This window comes from Schistocerca nitens, chromosome 3, assembly GCF_023898315.1.
Source record: "Schistocerca nitens isolate TAMUIC-IGC-003100 chromosome 3, iqSchNite1.1, whole genome shotgun sequence".
In the NCBI taxonomy this organism is placed as follows: Eukaryota; Metazoa; Arthropoda; class Insecta; order Orthoptera; family Acrididae; genus Schistocerca; species Schistocerca nitens.
In genome coordinates this window covers 411989346-412014030 of record NC_064616.1, presented here as the reverse complement: position 1 = coordinate 412014030, position 24685 = coordinate 411989346, and the positions used below count along the sequence as shown (strand labels likewise).

The 24685-nt window shown below is 43.6% G+C and overlaps 1 protein-coding gene and 1 pseudogene across 1 annotated transcript in view; one reads left to right on the top strand and one right to left on the bottom strand.

The window, feature by feature from the left end:
• The window catches only part of LOC126249618 (inositol-pentakisphosphate 2-kinase-like), a 106410-nt gene that overhangs the window by 12113 nt on the left and 69612 nt on the right, over positions 1-24685 (top strand). The window lies entirely within an intron of this gene.
• On the bottom strand, positions 17782-17899 carry LOC126250251 (5S ribosomal RNA; annotated as a pseudogene).

Below are 24685 nucleotides of genomic sequence, written 5' to 3'. Positions count from 1 at the left end.
AGTCACGTAGCGCGTTCTCGCACCCGTTCAATAACGCCCACCAGCCCCTTTGTGATAAAAAATTCTGCTGTGTGGAGCACTTCTTAATCCGAAAGAGTCAGGTGACTGTTTCTTGTAAACGAGAAGCTGTAGTGGTCTAAACGAATCGGGGGCAATGAAACACTGAAAAACAAATTGGCAAGGAGGGTGACTAGAGGATTGTGGCATGGCATTGCCTTATTCTAAGGTAGGAAACGAATGACTTCATGTAGAACAACATCGACACATCGGATGACTGGATGCCCTTCCAGAAAATCGTGACTGCAATCTACACATAGCCGCTAACTTCAGATTACTTTTGTGAATTATTATGGCAGTTTATTAGCAAAATAATATTTTTGTTTCAATGGTCATGACTGTAGATACAAAGAGCATTAATAGTATAGAAGTACAGGACAAATCACTGACACCAACATTAAATTATCACCAGTACACAGATACTGAAATCGCAGGGATAAACAACAAAAAATCTCTTCTCACCTTACAAGAAAATTACCACAGTCACAAAATCATAACAGAAAAGAAACAACTCGTAAATAATCAGATCACTGGCAAACCAAAAACTCTTTAAATTAATAGACCACAGTCCAGTTAATCAATATTAAATACATACATCTATGACAACATCTCTACATATGCCACACACTCATTGACAAACATAAAAAAAAAAAAAAATTCGAACCACTGCTCTCACGTCCCCTTCCACTCACATCACCGCTGAGCATCTTCACCATTTTACACTCACTGACACAAACACACACACATACACACACACACACACATACAATCTCTTACAGACATAAACACTCGCTTTTCACCCTGTTCTCTCCCTCTCTCTCTCTTTCACTCTCACTCACACACACACACACACACACACACACACACACACACACACACACATGCTGACAACCCTCACAACATACATACAAAACGAACACTGTGCTGAATGCTTGAAACTGCAGTAATTTTTTGCTTGTGATGTTTTTACTAATGTGAGATGAAGTGGTAAAAACAGTGGAGTGTAGGAAAAAGCGGTTTCCAGAAGGGCGAAAAAATGGCGACAGAAAGGGCATCTGGCAAACCTCTGCGACTAACACTGTCAAATCCAATAATTAAAGATACGGCGCAATGGCCTGGACGCTGGCTTCGCGGGCATCAGACAAGAATTTCAAAGATTTTAGTTCTCGGTTGGTCCTATAAATTTGTTCTGTTACTTAATTCCCCATTCGTTCCTCACAATGCCTAGTCTTTCTAATAATATAAAGCTTCAGAATGGTCTGATATCACGTTAATTAGTATAGCCCGCTATGACTGCCTAGATGACTCAGTTTTTAGAACGGAGGAAGACCAATGCACACCACCTTCAATAGGAAGAGGTAAAGCAAACAACAGTGTTGTTAAAACCATCTCTGGAGCTGTTGAGCGGTTAACTTGTAACATCAGTTTAGGGGCGCGTTGACGAGGAATAAACACCCGTAAAGTTTAGGTCAGAAAAAACTGTAGAAATACCGTGACGATGATAGCTGATTAAAAAACAGAGCAATTACAGTTACTCAGTTTTCTTACCAAAGTCACAGAATATATGTAAAAATTTCGTAGGCTGAGTCCGCTGTTCTCTCTATATTCGTTTCGTATAACACGATCTAAAGGCGGAAAGCAATGGCATCGCTGTAACGCCTGCGCCGAGGTATGCCAAAGATTAAACACTAAGGCGCCGAGGACCGGCCACATTGATTCGTTATATCATGGAGTGACTATGGAAACTACCCGCCTCAGCAGCCGAAGCCGCTAAGGCACGCATGTTTATTGACGTTCTACTCGAAGGTAGCCAGTTAGAATTTCGTTGACAGCATTTGGACAGCCGTGAAATTTTTTACTTTGCCTACGCCCAGGACCAAATTCTAAGCCTCTCCGCGGCGTCTCATTGAGTGAGCAAACATGCCGGCCGCGGTGGTCTAGCGGTTCTAGGCGCTCAGTCCGGTACCGCGCGACTGCTACGGTCGCAGGTTCGAATCCTGCCTCGGGCATGGATGTGTGTGATGTCCTTAGGTTAGTTACGTTTAAGTAGTTCTAAGTTCTAGGGGACTGATGACCACAGATGTTAAGTCCCATAGTGCTCAGAGCCATTTGAACCATTTTTTTTGAGCAAACATGACTTAGTTGCTGGTGATCCGTCCGTCGGATGGAAACGTTAAGCTTGGCGGTCACCATGTGCTGTTCGACAGGAGTAGGGTGAGTCGGCATCTGGTTTCACATTCTTCATTACTTCTCTCGTTCGCAGCTACAACGCAAATAAAAAACTTAATATGTCCTGAACAATCACTAACACTCTATTGATCCACTTAAGACACAATTCTCACACTTTACGGATATAAGAAGCCATTGTGCGCAAGGGCAGAAAGTCTTTTCAGTTAGGTGGGTGAGGAAACGAAATGAAACTTTACAGGTTTATAGGATATATCACGTTATTTCAGTGACAACAATATCGAGTCAAATTTAGAAAAGAATTTGGCAGTATGAGCTGGCTTACCAGTACGAAGTTGCACTCATTCTCGCCTGGATGCATGCAGTGATCCGATTGGGAGAGGTGTCATATAGCCGCTGTATCTTCTCCTAAAGTATGCTGGTCCACAACTGCTGCAACTAGTCCTTGATTACATGGATAGTCCTACTGGAACAGAGCTGGCTTCCAAGCTGATACCTCGCATATTCTATGCGGGACGGATCTAGAGCCACAGGATTTTCCCAACATCACACAGACAGTTCGTAGACACACGTTCCAGGTGTGGGCAGGAATTATTCTCTTAACGAATGACACAATAATGATGGGGCGTGAGACGTAACACATGAGGTCGCAGGATGTCCGTGGCGTTCCGTGGTGCCGCCAGAGTCCTGTCAGTCACTACCAGCTGTGACCTTACGTCATTCCTCAGGGCTCCCCACACCATGGAACCAGAAGTAACACCGCTGCGCCACTCCATAAACACTGGAAGAATGGGACCTCTAAGCAGGTCAACACCATACTCGCCGACGATGGGATAGTACCAGGACTGCTGTTCATCTCTGAACACAGTGCTACACCTGGATGCCCACTTACACACATTCAACACGGATTTAGAAAACATCATTCTTGTGAAACACAACTAGCTCTTTACTCGCACGATGTGTTGAGTGCTATTGACAAGGGATTTCAAATGGATTCCGTATTTCTGGATTTCCGGAAGGCTTTTGACACTGTACCGCAGAAGCAGCTTGCAGTGGAATTGTGTGCTTATGGAATATCGTCTCAGTTATGCGACTGGATTCGTGATTTCCTGGCAGAGAGGCCACAGTTCGTAGTAATTAACGGAAAGTCATAGGGTAAAAAGAAGTGACTTCTGGCGTTCTCCAAGGTAGTGTTAAAGGCTCCTTGCTGCTCCTTTTCTATATAAACGATTTTGGAGACAATATCAGCAACCTTCTTAGGTTGTTTGCAGATGACGCTGTCGTTTATCGACTAGTAAAATCATCAGAAGACCAATACAAATTGCAAAACGATTTGAAAAGATATCTGTATTGGGCAAAAATTGGAAATTTACCCCAAATAAGGAAAAATGTGAAGTCATCCACATGAGTACTAAAAGGAATCCGTTAAACTTCGGTTAGACGATAAATCAGTCAAATATAAAGGCCGTAAGTTCAACTAAATACCTAGGAATTACAATTATGAACAACTTAAATTGGAAGAAACACATAGAAAACGTTGTGGTTCAAATGGCTCTGAGCACTATGCGACTTAAATTCAGAGGTCATCAGTCCCCTAGAACTTAGAACTAATTAAACCTAACTAACCTAAGGACATCACACACATCCATGCCCGAGGCAGGATTCGAACCTGCGACCGTAGCGGTCGCTCGGTTCCAGACTGTAGCGCCTAGAACCGAAAATGTTGTGGGGAGGGCCAACCAAAGACTGCGTTTTATTGGCAGGACACGTAGAAAATGTAACAGATCTACTAAGGAGACTGCCTACACTACGCTTGTCCATCCTCTTTTAGAATACTGCTGCACGGTGTGAAATCCTTACCAGATTGGACTGACGGAGTACATCGAAAAAGTTCAAAGAAGGGCAGCACGTTTTGTATTATCGCGAAATAGGGGAGATAGTGTCACTGAAATGATACAGGGTTTGGGATGGACATCATTAAAACAGAGGCGTTTTTCGTTGCGGAGGAATCGTCTCACGAAATTCCAATCACTAACTTTCTCCTGGCCGTGCGGTTCTAGGCGCTACAGTCTGGAGCCGAGAGACCGCTACAGTCGCAGGTTCGAATCCTGCCTCTGGCATGGTTGTGTGTGATGTCCTTAGGTTAGTTAGGTTTAATTAGTTCTAAGTTCTAGGCGACTGATGACCTCAGAAGTTAAGTCGCATAGTGCTCAGAGCCATTTGAACCATTTTTAACTTTCTCCTCAGAATGCGAAAATATTTTGTTGACGCCGACCTACACAGGGAGAAACGATCACCATGATAAAATAAGGGAAATCAGAGCCCGCACGGAAAGAATTAGATGTTCGTTCTTTCCGCTCACTATACGAGATTGGAATAATAGAGAATTGTGGAGCTGGTTCGACGAACCCTCTGCCAGGCACTTAAATGTGATTTGCAGAGTATCCATGTAGATGTAGATTCGCTCCTTAACTCATCCTGACACGTACAAAGGATTATGCGGATTGACTTCACAACCCAACGCCTGTATAGCGGTTTTGTCAGCGTAGCAGAATGCGGGCGGGAGTTATCTTGGAGTAGTATCACTTCACGTAGTCTTCCTGGTCGTTGTTCTTGGGTTGGTTTGCAAGACGTCTCTGTTGTTAACAGTAAATGTCACCAGTCACGTTTACACTTCGGGGCAGCTATCCGTGGTGCTTCACACCGCCGCTGTTTCACCAGATGAGTACATTATCTTTTGTAAATGCGCGAACGTCTTTATTCAGGAAGTTGCTGCTTTGCTTGGGCTCAATCGTTCCGTTACCTACCTTATGTTAGCATAAAGACACCATTTCTCATCACCAGTGACGATACAGGATAGGAGTAGTCGGTGTTGTTCACGGCCACCTGCTGATTTTTGTGATTTTGACTTAGAGCAAGCGATACCCATACACTCGATTTTTGAACCTTCCCCACTGCATGCATATGTCGCACGATGGTGACATTTTTCACCATTTTCCGCGTACACTGATGTGGGTCATTGTGGTTTAATGTGGTTAACCGATCTTCATCAAACCCCGAAGGTCTTCCTGAACAGCCGGCCGCGGTGGTCTCGCGGTTCTAGGCGCGCAGTCCGGAACCGTGGGACTGCTACGGTCGCAGGTTCGAATCCTGCCTCGGGCATGGATGTGTGTGATGTCCTTAGGTTAGTTAGGTTTAAGTAGTTCTAAGTTCTAGGGGACTGATAACCACAGAAGTTGAGTCCCATAGTGCTCAGAGCCATTTGAACCATTTTTTCTTCCTGAACGTAGTCACTAATGTCAAAACGATCCTATCCAGTGGCGTTATCGTCATACACGGTGCAAATGTGTCTGTGTGTCTCTGTTTCTGTACCCATCTACTGAAAACTAACAGAACAATATGTCGGAAACGTTCCGATTTCTCCACTTGGCACTCCATTTTCTAGCGCCCACAGCTCCAATCACTATCTCCAAACGTTAAAACAGCAACATGTAAACTCAAATAAAGTGACGGGGAAAAAATTGCAACACCAAAAAATAATTAACGTATAGTAATGAAAATCGGGAATACATTTGTCTAGGTAAAGTGATTAACATTGCACGATCACAGGTTAATGTAAGCGCAAGATAAACTATTGTAAATGTGAAATGCTGGTACATTAACAACCGGTGTACCCACCATAATTTTGAATGCAAGCATGCAAACATGCACGGATTGTCTTGTATATGTGACCGATGTCATTTTGTGGGACGGAGTTCCATGCTTGTTGCACTTGGTCGGTCAATACAGGGCGCTTGAAGCTGTCGTTGATGATTCTGGAGTTGTCGTCCGATGATATCCCATTTGGTTCGATTGGGAACAGATCTGGTGATTGAGCAGGCCAAGGCAACATGTCGACTCTGTAGAGCATGCTCGGCTACAACAGTGGTATCTGGGCGAGCGTTATCCTGTTGGAAAACACGCCTCGAATGCTGTTCATGAATGGTAGCACAACAGGTTTAATAACCAGATGTCTGGGTGCGTCGGATAATCAAGAAAGTGCTCCCGCTGTCATACAGTACCGCACCCCAGACCATAACTCCAGGTGTAGGTTCAGTGTGTCTAGCTCGCGGGCAGGTTGGGTGCTGGTTATCAGCTGGTCACCTTGTAACAAACACACGGCAATAATTGGCACCGAGACAGGATCACTTTTCATCATAAAACACAACAGACCTCCAGCCTGCCCTCTAATGAGCTCTCGCTTGACACCACTGAAGTCGGAAATGGTGGTAGTTTGTGGTCACTGGAATGCATGCTACAGGGCGTCTGGTTAGGAGCTATCCTTGAAGTAACCGATTTGTAACACTTCGTTGTATCACTGTGGTGCGAACTGTTTTTGAAATTGCTGCCGAAAGTGCAGTATATTGCATCAGGGCCATACACAGGACACAATGGTCTTCCCTCTCGGCAGTGTCACGTGGCCGCCGGGAGCCCGGTCTTCTTTCGACCGAACATTCTCCTGACCACCGCTGCTTGCTATCATGCACAGTGGCTACATTACTGCCACGTCCTTCTGCAGTATCCCAGAAGGAATATACAGCTTTCGTAGCCCTATTACGCGACCTCGTTCGAGCTCAGTGAGGTGTTAGCAATGGCGTCTTTGTTACCTTAAAGGCATTTTTGACTAACGTTAACTCACAGCGTCCAATCTCAAAGGTAACTAACGCTCACGACCGTTACAGCGTGTATTTAAAGCAAACCTGATTTGCATCCTCATAGTGGGGCTACCAACGCCTCTCTTCTGCGACTGGAACGAAAACTGAATTGTGAAAGAGTTCGTGCCGGGAGGGGGTATATAATTGTTACATCTCACTTCTGACACGAAATGTAAAAGATTACGTGGTTCGGGGATGGGGAGAGAAACTTCTGACACCAATGTTAATGTATAAAATAGCAGGGGAGGGGGAAGAAGGTTCTTAAATATGCCACGTGGTGGCAGTGTGCAGGAGGTCGAGCGGTCAGGATTTGATAGTGGGCATCCGGGGCTGTCGTTAAATGAAAAGAAAAAAAAAACAGGGAATTAAGTACAATAAAGAGGATGTATTTCGCTATACGGAGTACAAAAGGCGCGCCTAGGGTCGGAAGTTAGCAGGTTTAGGCCAGTCTAGGAGGTCGAGCGATTAATTGAAATGGATAACGGAAGGGGAAGCGGTTCATGTTAACTTACGTTGGTGGCAGAGGTCTCAGGGCGTCTCCTGTCAGCAGCTTTAACTGGACAGAACTGCCTCAGTTTTGAAAGGCAAGCGACTTCTGTCACGTAGACACGGCGTGAATTACTCTGGGAGAAAACTTGTAAAGATTTCACTGGGCCTTTGATATAAATTTTTTAAACTAATTCCCTAAAATATTCCTTGACTGGCTGCCATCTTGTACAGAATGGACATAATCTTTCAGAGGTAGAAACACGCCTACCAATTTTCGCTTTTGTCGCACAATTCCTTCTTTGTGATCCGATTTTTTCCCGTCAGTGCAGCAACAGTGAACCACAAATAAAAAGTCACAGTTGATAAATAAACCCATAACAACCGGAATACCAACATTCAAAACAAAAACACTACGTACTTATGCACCAACCTAATATATCAAGGATCGTATGAAACTTAAGCGAATAGTAATTTCTTGTATTTTGCCGATGGATCTGGAAGCAAGGTTTACAGTTGCAGAAGCACGTTTTGGATTTCGTTGGAACTGCCAAAATTAGTTCCATAAAAAATACTATCCATAAAAAAAATACTATCGATAATTTACTTTGTTTTACAGTTGTTCTGAGTGAATAAAAATTCAGCTTTATTATGTATATGTTTAAATAAAGTTACATCCGGATGGCAGAATGATGAATCAAACCTTGTATCTACCGAATACGAGACGAGTGCAGTGCATTAACCACAGCTCGACTTTGCTCACTCCAGTGTAGAAGTTATTCATTCTTTCAATACTTTCCAAGTTCTCCTGGTGAGCTGCAGGAAAAAAATAAGATATATAACAAATTCTCCACCCAAGAGTATAGTCCAGTCAACAAAGGAAAATTAGGTGCAAAAATTCGTGTGGTCGCGAATTAGTACAGTGCTAGCAGGGAGTACCATGAACTACATACTAAAAATTCTGACCAGTGTGGTATGAGAGCGGAAGTCGCGGTCGCTGAAAGGTCACTTTTTTATATTTTTCTTGAATAACTCGAAAACCGCACCTTCTAGCGAAAATGTTTCCCGGTACAAAATTAAACCACGCTACATTTCCTACAAAACAGGAGGTCCTCGTCTTTTTTTCTCTAGGGCTAATAGTTTCCTCACTGCAGCGGATCGAAAAATTGGAGTTTTTAAAAACAGAGTTTTAATGGTGTATAATTAATGTTTATTGTCAACTGTAGTGGTTTAAGAACAAATATAAAATATACGTGCCACATATAAGTGCAGTAAGACTGTTTTAAGGGATAAATTGTATTGTGGGTATGCAACGGGGTGGAGGGGGAAGGAGTGGAGGATAGAAGCGTAAAGGAAGGGAGGTCGTCGGATAATGTCATAGCTATCACTGGCGACGTAGTGTGCAGTCATGCTCTGAGAGTTTATTCTCCAGAAATTGTTTTAACATGGAATGCACAGGAAATGCTGAGCAGATACGGTCTGTCTGTGAACTGTAAAGCGAGCAGCGCTAGTTGTGGGGGGAAGTCGCCTTTCCCGGAAGAACGCTGCAACTGCCGTACACGATGATTACGAACCAATTTCCCCTTTAACAGCGTAGAACAGTGTGCAGAGACTTCCGTAGAATCAGTCCATATGCGTTTCTTGTGCTAGGATTATTAGTAACTCATATCTGTGTTCCATGCAGCATTAAGGCAATTCGTTGAAAGTAAACGGTTCTGGGTATGTTTGCGCACTGCGTCTCCAGTGAGTCATTCGGCGCGTTCCGGCGACCTGCATTCCTTAACGCTTTCAGTCTCCACCCCTCCCCCGACCGCTGTCTTTCACTCCCACATAACATTTCATCTCTTAATGTGACTCTACCCCCCGTAAGTGTGATGCACACTTTTAATATTTGTTATATTTGTTCGTAAACTGCTACATTTAAAACAAACATAATTTTATACCATTAAAACACTATTTTCAATATTCTGCGGTTTTTCCATCACCGGTAACACGGAAACTATTCGTCCTACAGAAAAAAAATGAATAGGAGCTTTTTTGTAAGAAAGGTGATGTAGCTTAATTCTGTACTGCGAATCACTTTCGGTAGCAACTGCGGATTTCGAATTATTCAAGAAAAACATAAAAAGTGACCTTGAAACGCCCGCCCACCCTCACGCTCACAGCCCATCGGTCAGGATTTTTAGTATGTTTTTCATGGCACCCCGCTTACTGCTGTACAAAAGTTTACACGTTCACGAATATTTTCCCCTATTCGACCCTTTTTTCGTCTTCGTTGATTGGGCTTGTAGAAACATGCCATCTTAATAGAATATTCAGTCATAAAGTCTTGAAAGGAAGAAGAGAAAATTTCCTCAGGAAAATTCTATGACTTTCCCGAAACACTGACACTGGCAGCAAAATATATCTCGTTTTCTGTGGATACAACATACAACAAACACTGAAGATCACACTGCACCATGCGTAACAGCAAGATCACGTCTACTGCTGGAATATCAGTATCTTGAAAGCTCCTAGATTCGCAGTAGGCTTAGAACACGAGTGTGAAATTACACGCAGATCGGAAGGGACCCTTAATTGAGCGGCATAAAAGCCACATAGGATATTTAATCGTAGTGTAGCTATGCCAACGGCATTAGGAAATAAAATTTTGAAGCCTTGTACGTTATTTCCGTACCTGCAGTTTTTAAGGCTATGTTTCCCAAATCTTTTATTCAAATATTGGATGGAGCACAACTTCACGATAACAAGCGTAGAGAAATAAGCTGTTCACTGAAACACATATCCCAGCATTCACTCAGAATAAATTCACCAATGTCACGAGATATTTAAATTGGGATGGCCTGGTTTGAATCTCAACTCAGGTTCTTCCTATAACAAGCCCAACGTTTTTTCTCGAGTATCGCTTCCAGATCTCCATTCTAGAGAAAAAGTGGCTTTATGTTCGCGGGGTTCGTTCGCACTGAAAAATGTAGAATTAAAAAGCGAAAGGTGACTGCGCAAAAGCATTTCGCTTCATTTGGAGGCAGCAGTTAGAATTATTTCCTGATAAGTAGATTCCGAATGTCCACGCAAATGCACGCTGCATGCAAGTTTGCATGTTTTGACCACTTTGGGAGTAAATGGATATTTTTAAGATTTCATCGATATTTATGATGCAGATTATATCATTTTGCTACCCCCGGTGAATATATTGCAATAACTCGCATGATAGCGCCTATTTCTGATTTTTCCTTATGAATTGCGGCATAAGTGCAGAACATGAGAAATTTCGCGAATTTGTCACAATTTGTAAACTTCGTAGTGAGCGCAAACGTCCTAGTTCGGTTCCGTAGATGTCAATAAAAGTCAATATACTTCCTGCCAATAAATTTAAATAAAAAAGGATCTTATTGTTGTTCCTATGCTGAAGGTGGAAAGAACAATTAAAACATTTTGCCCTAACCTGAACCACTTTAAATGTTTATCTCATGCGCTACATCGCGTAGCTGAAACAGTACGTCTAAAATATGACAATGTGATTATGCTGTTATCCTCCACAAACGAAGTAAACAGACGTACAAAATGCAAGGGCTCAATAATCCTGACACCATTAATTAAGTCGCATGCTTACTTTTCTCCTGATGTAGGTATTTATGATAGCATCTGTCCGTGTCGTCGCAGTTAGAGATATACTGCCAGTTTTAGCTTTGCCACCATAACCTGTTGTAACCAGGTGGCGTACCTGGATAAATGCTACTATCTCTTCTACTGTGATTATTTTATTGGTGTTAAGTCGATAAGAGGCGTGAATTACGCCAGTTTATTGAAGTTACCATCCGTTTGCCTCATTCTAAAGAAAAATTCTAAGTTATTGCCCCTTATCTTTTTTTTTCGTTTTTAGGTCGTACACACTTTCAGAGCCACTAATATAGCTTGCATTAAAGATTCTAAAGTGGCATTCAAGAAAACGGATTTGAAACAAGATCCAATTGACAACAAATCAAAGTTTGTACAATTACCTGAAGCAATACGAAGCTGGAAGCCACAGATAACCGGTGGAGTATCTGTCAATTGTTAAAGAGGTTGAAAAATGGAGAAGTAGGTCCTGCAGCAAAAGATAATGTGAACAAACTTATCGGATCAAATCCTGGTTTTGAGTTTATTAAGTCGGTAAAAAAATATTTTGTGGCGCAAATGTAAAATGCTTTCAACTGTATCCGACTTCGTCCGAAATTTCTTCACTGAAGTATGCACCTGTCACTTCCTGCGACGAAGAAAGGTCATTGCCTACGTTCAAAAATGATGTGTCTAAATAAACCTACGATCCTAAGTAAAGAAAATTTGGAGGAATTGGCTGTTGTGGACTGTTTTATAACGGACGATCAAAAAGTTTCCGTTCGAAGGTCATGTTATCAGCTTGCCTAGAAGTCGGTCGGTGCTTATATACCAACATCGAAGTCGGGCTGGGTTGCATATACGCTGCAGTGGCATATTTTTTTTGTTTTGCCACATCATTGTGCGTCTTCCGATATGATACTGCACGAATGTATGCACATTTTGCGATCTGATAAACTACTCAGGACCTAGGATTTCAAGCGTTAATTTACTGCTTTTGTTGTTTCGCTGGAATCATTGATCCATTGTAGTGACGGGTCTTACAGTGGATTTTTACAAATCTGTCGTATAGACATCAGCTAATATGGCCGGTAATTCACGTTTGCAAATCTTGGACACGCAATCAAAGTTTTACATGAGGTCATAGCACGCTGCAACGTTCCTCCTCTCGCACAATACAGTGTCTTTTTTTCTAAAAATAATCTCACTGTCGACATAGAAGAAAAACGACGACTTGCCCTGTGTATGACGAGAGGCTGCTGGAATCAGCGCGCTCTTTGCAAGACGTAGTTGTCCAGGAAGCGGTGGAGAAACGACCGGAAATATCCACCCACTTCCGACCTTCGCCCCGCTGAGCTTCCTCAACGATAGGTCACGTAGTGCAGAACAGATATCTCACTCTTTCGAAACTGCGTAGTAGCTGTTCATCGTCATATTGTTACATGAGTCAGCGCGACATTTTCCCCGTTGGGTGACAGTAAGCTTTCATGTTAACGGTACACTAGTGGATGACTACACAATGACATACGGGAAAGGCTTATACCGACAACGAAGAAATCTGGCTAACTGCTGGGACGAAGATGGAAACATACAACCAACAGCTGCGTACTGTTAGTAAAAGATCATCCCGACAACACATTTCACTAAGTTACAGGGATGAGCGTGCTCACATATCAACTATTTTTAACTTATCTATTTTAGTAAACAGTAATTTCTGACGGACGAGATGGTATCTGTTCTTACCTACTGTCACAATAGAATCTATGGAAATCTCATATCCTCTGGAACGACATATGATAATTCGAACCGATGATATTCGTTTACGTCAGAAGATCTCCTGGACTCGGACCGATTCATGGCGCATTTTTACAATCGAGTGATCCAAGAAAGCAAAAAACAAGCACGCTGGACGGTGTCGCTTAAGCTGGCTAGCACGAACACAGCATGTGTCTCTGATTGGCTGTCCCAGGTTCACTACGTCTGCTGCATTGTGTGTAATAGTATTTCAGATTACATGATATTTTATTTGTAGGTGGAAATGCAGAGAATCTTGTCAGTTCGCTTAGAGTTATGAGCATGCTGTAAATCGGATGTGCGCTCACAAATTTCGAATTACATTTGCAGAACAGTATATGTGGATTAAACTTCAAATGAAGCTGATTTACGAAAAATGGCTCTGAGCACTACAGGACTTAACATCTGACAAGGGAACCTCCCCATCGCACCCTCCTCAGATTTAGTTATGAGTTGGCACAGTGGATAGACCTTGAAAAACTAAACACAGATCAATCGAGAAAACAGGAAGAAGTTGTGTGGAACTATGAAAAAATAAGCAAAGTATACAAACTGAGTAGTCTATGCAAAACATAGGCAACAATAAGGATAGGGTAAGCCCAGGAGCGCCGTGGTCCCGTGGTCAGCGTGAGCAGCTGCGGAACGAGATGTCCTCGGTTCAAGTCTTGCCTGGAGTGAAACGTTTACTTCTTTTATTTTCGCAAAGTTATGATCTGTCCTTTCGTTCATTGACGTCTCTGTTCACTGTAATAAGTTTAGTGTCTGTGTTTTGCGACCGCACTGCAAAACCGTGCGGTTAGTAGACGAAAGGACGTGCCTCTCCAATGGGAACCGAAAACATTTGATTGCAAGGTCATTCCTCCACAGGAAAACACGTCTGATATATTCTATACGAGACTGGTGACGGCACGTGCGTCACATGACAGGAATATGTTGTCGACCCACCTAACTTGTACACTTGGCGATTTTGCCCGATTTTGGTTTTCTTGTGGATGTGATAATCACTCCCGAAAAGTGATGAAAACATAAGAGTTTGTCACATAAACTGCAACAAATGAATGCAACAGTTTCACAGTCGCACAGTTTTCCCTGTGATCTGTCAAAACATATGTTTTTAACGTTTTCAAATTTTGCCGTGTGTAGACCGTCAAACCCTGCATATGCACAAGCAAATCTGAACATGACCTGGAATTTTGGAGAGCGAAGTTGTATGTGAGTGCCTGAACTTTGATAATTGTCTGAAAATAAAAAATTAAATTTTTCGCTCGAGGGAAGACTTGAACCACGGACCTCTCGTTCCGCAGCTACTCACTCTAACCACTTTTTTTATAAAAACATTTATTAAAAAAACAATGTTACACTCCAAATACATACTAAGTTATGCATACATGAAGTTATTTAAACAAAACGGTTTGATCATTTCAGTTACGCTGACGTTAAGGATAGACAACAGAGGATTGTGTTACTGACTAATTATCAGAAAGAATTAATTTAAACATCATGAACAAAATTTTTAAAGACAGTCAAACTTCAACCTGAAGAAGTAAAATCTGCACTTTGAATTACATGAGGTGCAATCTTTACAGAAGCATAATTTCTTTATGATGGATATCAGCAAGTTGATGGGATAATTTTAATATAAAACAATTTGATAATCATATTAGACAATTTCTGAAATACTTGAGAATGGCGGAAAGGAGATATATAATAAAGTTGACTAGCCTTCCAACTACACTTTCTGGACATTAATTGAATCTTAAGTATCTGAAGTGATCAGATCTATATAATCAGTTTTTCACTGGATCAGATCTACACTCCTGGAAATGGAAAAAAGAACACATTGACACCGGTGTGTCAGACCCACCATACTTGCTCCGGACACTGCGAGAGGGCTGTACAAGCAATGATCACACGCACGGCACAGCGGACACACCAGGAACCGCGGTGTTGGCCGTCGAATGGCGCTAGCTGCGCAGCATTTGTGCACCGCCGCCGTCAGTGTCAGCCAGTTTGCCGTGGCATACGGAGCTCCATCGCAGTCTTTAACACTGGTAGCATGCCGCGACAGCGTGGACGTGAACCGTATGTGCAGTTGACGGACTTTGAGCGAGGGCGCATAGTGGGCATGCGGGAGGCCGGGTGGACGTACCGCCGAATTGCTCAACACGTGGGGCGTGAGGTCTCCACAGTACATCGATGTTGTCGCCAGTGGTCGGCGGAAGGTGCACGTGCCCGTCGACCTGGGACCGGACCGCAGCGACGCACGGATGCACGCCAAGACCGTAGGATCCTACGCAGTGCCGTAGGGGACCGCACCGCCACTTCCCAGCAAATTAGGGACACTGTTGCTCCTGGGGTATCGGCGAGGACCATTCGCAACCGTCTCCATGAAGCTGGGCTACGGTCCCGCACACCGTTAGGCCGTCTTCCGCTCACGCCCCAACATCGTGCAGCCCGCCTCCAGTGGTGTCGCGACAGGCGTGAATGGAGGGACGAATGGAGACGTGTCGTCTTCAGCGATGAGAGTCGCTTCTGCCTTGGTGCCAATGATGGTCGTATGCGTGTTTGGCGCCGTGCAGGTGAGCGCCACAATCAGGACTGCATACGACCGAGGCACACAGGGCCAACACCCAGCATCATGGTGTGGGGAGCGATCTCCTACACTGGCCGTACACCACTGGTGATCGTCGAGGGGACACTGAATAGTGCACGGTACATCCAAACCGTCATCGAACCCATTGTTCTACCATTCCTAGACCGGCAAGGGAACTTGCTGTTCCAACAGGACAATGCACGTCCGCATGTATCCCGTGCCACCCAACGTGCTCTAGAAGGTGTAAGTCAACTACCCTGGCCAGCAAGAACTCTGGATCTGTTCCCCATTGAGCATGTTTGGGACTGGATGAAGCGTCGTCTCACACGGTCTGCACGTCCAGCACGAACGCTGGTCCAACTGAGGCGCCAGGTGGAAATGGCATGGCAAGCCGTTCCACAGGACTACATCCAGCATCTCTACGATCGTCTCCATGGGAGAATAGCAGCCTGCATTGCTGCGAAAGGTGGATATACACTGTACTAGTGCCGACATTGTGCATGCTCTGTTGCCTGTGTCTATGTGCCTGTGGTTCTGTCAGTGTGATCATGTGATGTATCTGACCCCAGGAATGTGTCAATAAAGTTTCCCCTTCCTGGGACAATGAATTCACGGTGTTCTTATTTCAATTTACAGGAGTGTAGCTATGTTAACGGCTGTGCACCACAGCCCACGGATAAGCGCCCGGCAATTATATTGCGATTCCGGTGTGTCCATAGGGAGTAGTGTCACAATTCTGCATTCTCATAAGTATCATCCGTACCACGTGTCACTGCATCAAGAATGTCATTGTACCGATTTCCATAACCCCGTAGTGTTTTGTGAATGGGTACATCAACAAGTGCAAATGAACCCCGCGTTCTTTGCCGAGGTACTATTTTCCGATGAGTCTACATTCACAAACCATGGTAGCGTTAACCGGCATATGGTTCAAATGGCTCTAAGCACTATGGGACTTAACATCTGAAGTCATCAGTCCCCTAGACTTAGAACTACTTAAACCTAACTAACCTAAGGACATCACTCACATCCATGCCCGAGGCGGTATTCGAACCTGCGACCGTAACAGCAGCGCGGTTCCGGACTGAAGCGCCTAGAACTGCTCGGTCACAGCGGCCGGCTAACCGGCATAACATGCATTACTGGAGTGTAGACAATCCCCGCTGCTTACGTTAATTTGACCGTCTACGTCCTTGGTCAGTTAACGTATGGTGTGATATCATGGGGAGCAAACTCACTGGTCCGTATGTTATCGACGGCACGTTGAATGGACGCAAATATCGAACGTTCGTGAAACAGGAACTACCGGTACTACTGCAGTACGTTGCCTTGGACATTCGACAACGTATGAGGTTTCAGCATGACGATTGCCCAGTGCATTACGCAATTGAAGCACGGGAGGTATTAGACCGTGTTTACACTGGTCGGTGGACTGGCAGAGGTGGCCCTATTGATTGACCCGCTAGGTTGCCGGATTTCTTTCTGTGGGGATATTTAAAAGATAAGCTGTAACAGCAAGTGCCAAGAACCCGTGAAGACATGATCGACCGCATCAGAAACGCCTGTGCTGACATTCCCGCAGATATGCTTCTGTACTGTGTACGGTCATTTGAAAAGCTGATCACTAAGTGTATTGAATTTGGCGGTTCTATGTTTGAACACTTACTCTGATTGGAAAAGTAGAGTAGCATCTGCCTCGAGCCACGGCCGCAGTGGCGCGTCCAAGTCCCCTGTTCGATATGTCGGAGGAATACAACGTTACGAATGGGGTTTCCAATGAGAAGTTATGACATACTGGCCTGTCCTACGACATGGTGGTGGGGCCGCACGTGCCATTGGGTATTCAAGGGCCATTGAGTAGCATGTTGTAAATTACGAATGTGAGCCCATCTCTATTCCTCCGATTACAGCGCCATGTGTGGCGAAACGAAGAAAATGCTTCAGACAACAAGTATGTAGATTTTGCCGAAAAATCGTAATCTGCAGTAAAAAACGGGAGTTCCCACTGAAGATTTCAAAGTTCCCCCGCCACCCACGCACCGGGTGTGGTGGCGAGACATCGCTGGATGTTCTCGTCCGAGACAGACAAGTTGGAATTGTAACGTTTTTTGATCGGATGTGTAGTTTTCGAGATATTTCGAGGTCTGAACAGCCCGTATATGCTCAAAGTATGCACTTCGTCTTCAGGCCACCAGAGGCCTACCGGGACCATCCGACCGCCGTGTCATCCTCAGAGGAGGATGCGGATAGGAGGGGCGTGGGGTCAGCACACCGCTCTCCCGGTCGTTATGATGGTATTCTTGACCGAAGCCGCTACTATTCGGTCGAGTAGCTCCTCAATTGGCATCACGAGGCTGAGTGTACCCCGAAAAATGGCAACAGCGCATGGCGGCCTGGATGGTCACCCATCCAAGTGCCGACCACTCCCGACAGCGCTTAACTTCGGTGATCTGACGGGAACCGGTGTATCCACTGCGGCAAGGCCGTTGCCCATATGCCCAAAGTATGAGATGAAGAAATAAGGTTTTGGCGACTACGCACTGGTAATCTAATGGATCATCATATTATATTCATAATACTTCACTAATGTTACCATTTATCCACGGCAGACTGTTTCATTTACTCCCAGCTTTAATACGTAGCCGTGTATTAACGATATTTGCTTTAACCTGCTGTAAAGTTATATACTAAGATGTTGTTTTTATATGAAATACGTGCTTAAATGTAGTAGGTGGGTTACTGCATATCTCGTTCCAAAACTACATAATTCCTTATCGCGCTCGAAGTTTGGTAAAAACACGGGTGCTACCAGAGCATAAGCCGCTGTTTCTCCATGTACGGCCGGCGTTCACAAGCAATGGGATGTAGAAGTTCACTATCGACTCAACACGCGACTCTATAGTTTGCAACAAACTGATGCAGGGGAAGTACAGCACACGCATCAAATAATTAATAGCGCTAGTACAGTGGCAAACAGTGCATTGAAAAATAGTTTAATTGTTTAGAATCAGTGAACAGGCACTGCTTTTAACCTCACGCAAAGTTACCCACGACTTTAAGGCACTGAAGGGAAGTACTTATCCTTCGGAAAAGAATTAAGGAATGAGGTTATGAACTGACCGAGAGAGTATTTGAGTGAGAAGTAGTGGCAGTGAAACAACTGGCAGATTGCTTGGCCCACACGAGCGGATTTTAGCTACGGGCCACGGACATTTCCAGCGGATTCTTGAAGACCTGCAGTCCCTGCCTGTGCGTTAGCGGAGGCAAAACTTTGAGGCCGTTACACGTAGTTCTGGGAACTGCCGATCCGGCCTTTAAGAAGGTATACAGACGGGCGGATTTCTGCCACTTTCCTCGTTCAGCAAAGTCTGTGAGTCTTCAGCGAGTCGGGGCTGACGTGATACTCCGGCAGAACGGCGAGCTCACGTCGCCTACCCTGCAGTTTTTCTCATACAGTTTTATAGAAACTATTCTGATAAAAAAACTGGTTTCGCCTCAGCTATAGCTTTATACAGCGATGAGCCACAACATTATGATCATCTGTTTAATATTGTGTCGGTCCACTTTTCAAACACAGTACAGCAGTGTCTCTGTTTGACACGGATTCTACAAGTCCTTGAAAGGTTTCCAGAAGTATTCGGCACCAGATGTTTACTCACAGCTCAAAAATTTCCCCAGATTATGTGACTATGGAGAATGAGATTTTCACTCTGCAGCGGAGTGTGCGCTGATATGAAATTTCCTGGCAGATTAAAACTGTGTGCCCGACCGAGACTCGAACTCGGGACCTTTGCCTTTCGCGGGCAAGTGCTCTACCAACTGAGCTACCGAAGCACGACTCACGCCCGGTACTCACAGCTTTACTTCTGCCAGTACCTCGTCTCCTACCTTCCAAACTTTACAGAAGCTCTCCTGCGAACCTTGCAGAACTAGCACTCCTGAAAGAAAGGATATTGTGGAGACATGGCTTAGCCACAGCCTGGGGGATGTTTCCAGAATGAGATTTTCACTCTGCAGCGGAGTGTGCGCTGATATGAAACTTCCTGGCAGATTAAGACTGTGTGCCCGACCGAGACTCGAACTCGGGACCTTTGCCTTTCGCGGGCAAGTGCTCTACCAACTGAGCTACCCAAGCACGACTCACGGCCGGTACTCACAGCTTTACTTCTGCCAGTACCTCGTCTCCTACCTTCCAAACTTTACAGAAGCTCTCCTGCGAACCTTGCAGAACTAGCACTCCTGAAAGAAAGGATATTGTGGAGACATGGCTTAGCCACAGCCTGGGGGATGTTTCCAGAATGAGATTTTCACTCTGCAGCGGAGTGTGCGCTGATATGAAACTTCCTGGCAGATTAAAACTGTGTGCCCGACCGAGACTGGAACTCGAGACCTTTGCCTTTCGCGGGCAAGTGCTCTACCAACTGAGCTACCGAAGCACGACTCACGCCCCGTACTCACCGCTGTACTTCTGCCAGTACCTCGTCTCCTACCTTCCAAACTTTACAGAAGCTCTCCTGCGAACCTTGCAGAACTAACACTCCTGAAAGAAAGGATATTGCGGAGACATGGCTTAGCCACAGCCTGGGGGATGTTTTCAGAATGATATATAAAGATGTAGCATACCTGATTTCAATGTATAGCATTAAAAAGCAATGTCATTTCTATATTTTGATAACGCCTATGGCAATACTGATAACCAATTCTTGTTAGAAGTAATGAGCCAAATAGGTTTTTGTCTGCCATTCCTACATGCGATAAGAAATTACATTACGGGAATACAGAGTTAAGTACAGCTAACAGTACCATTCCCCATTAAGTGATCCATAAACCAGTGTTGCCCGCTTTCCAGAAACCTGTATGCTGTGGCTATAGAGTCACTATTTAGAAAGCTTCAAGTAAAATTAACAGGCGTTCTGTATTTAATCCTAAGACTGTGTGCCAACGTTATACTAATGTCAACGTGATCCTAAACGACAATGAAGAGATTGAAGTCACTAGGCACTGTAGTTCAACATAGTTTTCCCAAATCAGCAATCCTTCCTTTACGTCCAGATACTCAATTTATAAACTGTTCTTGTATTCCTGAGGTATAAATTAGGTAACAACTAGACTCATAAATGCGATTACTATGTTTACAGGATCAAATAAGCTATCTTAGCGACGGGAATTTAGTTTTGGAGGGACAGTTTATTCAAAGAATCCTTTACAAATAGTGCCATTGCATGCTGTGTTGTCGGCCGAGCTGTGTATGCAAAGACCAAACGTAAAATCATTGCCGGTAACTAAGGCTCCCTATTTAAAAGTTTGTATTAAACACTCAAGCCCCAGTGTAATAACCCATCACTCACTATTGCATGACTCAACCAGAACCTTGAACGAATCAGAGTTTATTCTTTCAGAAATCAGTTATATAAAAGATGCAGGCTTGAATTGCCGAACAGTGTGTATTTACTGAGCTCTCACAAGGAATTCAGTTCCAAACCAGGTGGAATTAAACTACGCGAACAAGTATTTGGTTAACCATGTGAAGCAACATACATAACGCATTATTTTTAACGTGTAAGAGATCAGTTTGGTAATAGGTTGCTATGCGAACGATCCCCGCGATTGCATACAATAAAACTACGGCCTAAACCCCTATTGCGAGGTGTGCAACAATCGATTCTCTAGATAGTATATTTGTTTGCAAAGATGAGGCTGAATTTCGGAACTGAACTCGCAAGAAACTGGTAATAATGAATGGAACTCAAGTGCGAACCACAGCTATTCGGAGGGGGCCTCTCTCGCAGCGCAACTAGGTGGATGCGTCTTGTTCAATTGCTCCCGGATGTTAATATCGAAGTACAGTAGTGCACCTTCGAGTTGACATTACACACCGGCGGACAACAAGAAATACGACCTCGAACAACAGTCACAGCACATTTCGAATTAAAATCATGTAATGTGTCCCATTCAAACAGTGGTAACAGACAAGTTCGTATCAGGCCATAAGTTAACAGAAAATCGTTGCTGTTAATGTGAGTCGAGTGCGGCTTTTGTAACTGCTGAAAAAAACCATCAGCATCCAAACAGACCTTATCCGTGGAGAATAAGAGGTGCAGAAATTTCGGTGCTGCAATAGGGCACTGGACAAACCATTGACAGAACTGGATTCTGTTCAAACTATTTCACCACATTGTTTGTGCACGTTATTTACGACAGGGTTGTAATCAGCGCCGCTCCAGTGCTCTCCACAATGCAGTCTCCGAAGTGTCGAAGCAGAAGAATGCTTGCTGAAGAGTCTTCTCTCACACGACTAAACACCATCTCTGAGAGTAAGGCTGTAATAATAAGCCTCAGGCGGCGGTGATATGAGGCGATTCACAGTCGCGTATCCTCTGACACAGACATTAACGCAATATAAATGCCTTTATCTCATGTGCAGGTAATAGGGTGAAAGATGGAGGTGTCATTTGTGCTAGATGACTGTGAAAGATACGTGTTCTATGCGCTGTACAGCCTCAGCCGCTGAAAATTACGAGGAGCGTTCACCTATTTTGTAGAATAGAGAATTCATTGTGTTCTCCATATAGTTCGGTCACACTTAGTTATTTCGTTGTCTAAAATGTGTGTTGCACGTTCGTCTGGCTCATCAGCCAGCTTGGATGATACTGTTAGGTGATCGCCCCACATATATTCATACAAACGCTAGACTGATACTCCTTCCATGTTTTAGAGACACACATATCTTTTTCAGACAACAAAGAGGAAAAAAGAGTTTATACTGTTAACAGACAGATGACTAAAAAGGCTCTGGATGACGTGACTCCACTTCATGTGATGACCCTACGTTGTGGTCTAAAACCGGAAAGAAGAAATGTTTATTCACTCATACCTCCATATTTCTCTTTGTGTTCTATGTAACTTTATCAGAACTGTTAGTTTCTATTGGAAGTTGGATGTGAAATCTATGCTCTCTTTTATCTCCTTAAACACATATGCAAAGGCACTAATTATTTGGTCATTGAGTAGCACAATTTCAGATACAGTCAGCCCAACCATCCATAGTCGCTTAAGATTATCATATATGATGCCTTAGACATCTCAAATATGACCATCAAATAGCACAGTTTTTCACTAAACCTTTCTCGTAGAGAAAAACCTTCTGTGCCCCAACAGCACACTTTTTAATACTCGTTCTTGTTTTTCGCGTAATTCGTGAGTTTTTTCTGCCTTCCCCAGAGTACTCTGTTGGACGTGCTCCAACCCCTCAAGATCTAGTCCCATTTCCTCCCCATATTCTTTATACCCCTCAATACAAACTTGATTCTGCAGTAAAGTACTGGCGTTCCTTCCTTTTCTTCCATAGTCAATTCTTTTCTTCCTAAAAATGGGACTACCGTTTTCTTTCCACCTACATTTAATGTTACTGAGTCTATATCAAAAAATTTTCTCTTTTCGTTTATTGTAAAAGTCCACTCCCATCAACATGTCCACATTCAGATGTTGTATAACCAGGAAATTGTGATATAGCTGTACTCCTAGTTTTATGGCTGTTTTCACTTTTTGTGTTTCCATTTCTTATAGATTCCAGAATTCGGCATGGTGACCATAGATTCCTTTTCAGGGAGAGTATTTACTCGTTTTTGTGACAACGCACTCAATCGTCCCCGCATCCTATAAATACTTCATTTACTCCGTTTGCACTAACATACTTGTTGCTGGTTGTCTTCCTTTTTCAATTTTAGATTTAAATTCAACTTCTTGTAGTAAGTCATTCACAGATTCATGTCATTCAAAACTCTCTCCATTACTGGAGAGTGCACGTACATTAGAGGAATTGCTTCCACTTTTTTAAGTCCCAAAATGAGTTAATCCGTCTACTTAGGACGACTCAAGACATTTCACTACATTCGACTTGTCCATTCCCATTTCAACAGCTCCATTATCTTCCTCTACATTGACTCCTAAGTCACCATTTATTTGTATAATGCTGACACTTCATAAGTGCCCCAGCTTCTTCTTTTACTACTTCTTTTTCATAACAAATAAACTCTCTCCAACCTCTTTGGAAAATTCTTCTGGGCTTCCTTCCTCCAATTGCTGCAAATCATTATTACTCTTTCTTTCTACATCTAGTATGCAAGCCACTGTGAAGAGCAGGGCAGAGAGTAATTCCCACTGAACCCAGTATTAGGGCTTCTTCCCATTCCATTCGTGTATGGAGAGCGGGAAGAATGATTATTATTTAAACTCCTTTCTGCGCGGTGCAATTGGTTTAATCTTTGCCTCGCGATCCCTACGGGAGATATACGCAGAGGGCTACTTTGTAAGTAGGATTTCACGGGATAATTTGCGTCTGTCTCCAAGTGTCTGCCAGTTCACCATCTCTGTGACACTCTCCCATGGATCGAACAAACCTGTGGCCATTCTTGCTGCTCATCTTCATATACGTTCAACACCCCATGTTAGCGCTGCTTGATACGGGTCCCACACGCACATGCGATATTCTAGGAATTGTAACACGATTATTTTATAAGCTGTCTCCTTCGTAGGCTGATTTAATTTCCCTAGTATGCTACCTATGAACCGAAGTTTGCCGCTTGACTACGACTGACTCTATGTGATCATTCCATTCCATACCCATAGAAACTGTTCCCCAGGAATTTGTATGAATTCACCAATTACAATTGTGATACTACGTTTCTTCGTTGTGTGAAGGGCAGAAGTTTGCCGCTTGCCTTGACTACGACTGACTCTATGTGATCATTCCATTCCATATCCATACAAACTGTTCCCCAAGAATTTGTATGAATTCACCAATTACAATTGTGATACTACGCTTCTTCGTTGTGTGAAGGGCAGAATTTTGCATTTCTGAACATTTAAAGCAACATGCCAATCGTTGCACGACTTTGAAATCTTATCAAGGTCTGCAGCTTTATTTTTTTTTAACTAGTACTTTGTTATCATCTGAGAAATGTCTGAGTTTACTATTACCATTGTCTCCAGGCTATTAATATACAACAAGAACAACAAAGGCCCCAACACATATCCATGCGGCCTACCAAAAGTTACTTCGATATCTGTTGATGACTTTCCATCCAAGACAATACACTGCGTCCTCTATACCAATAAATCCTCAGTCCTGTCACAAATATTGCTTTATACTCCATACGATCATACTTTCGATAATACGCTTATATGAGGTACTGAGTCAAATCCTTTCCGGAAGTGAATAAATACTGCATCTACCTAACTGCCTTGATCCACGACTTTCAGGATGCATGTGAAAAAT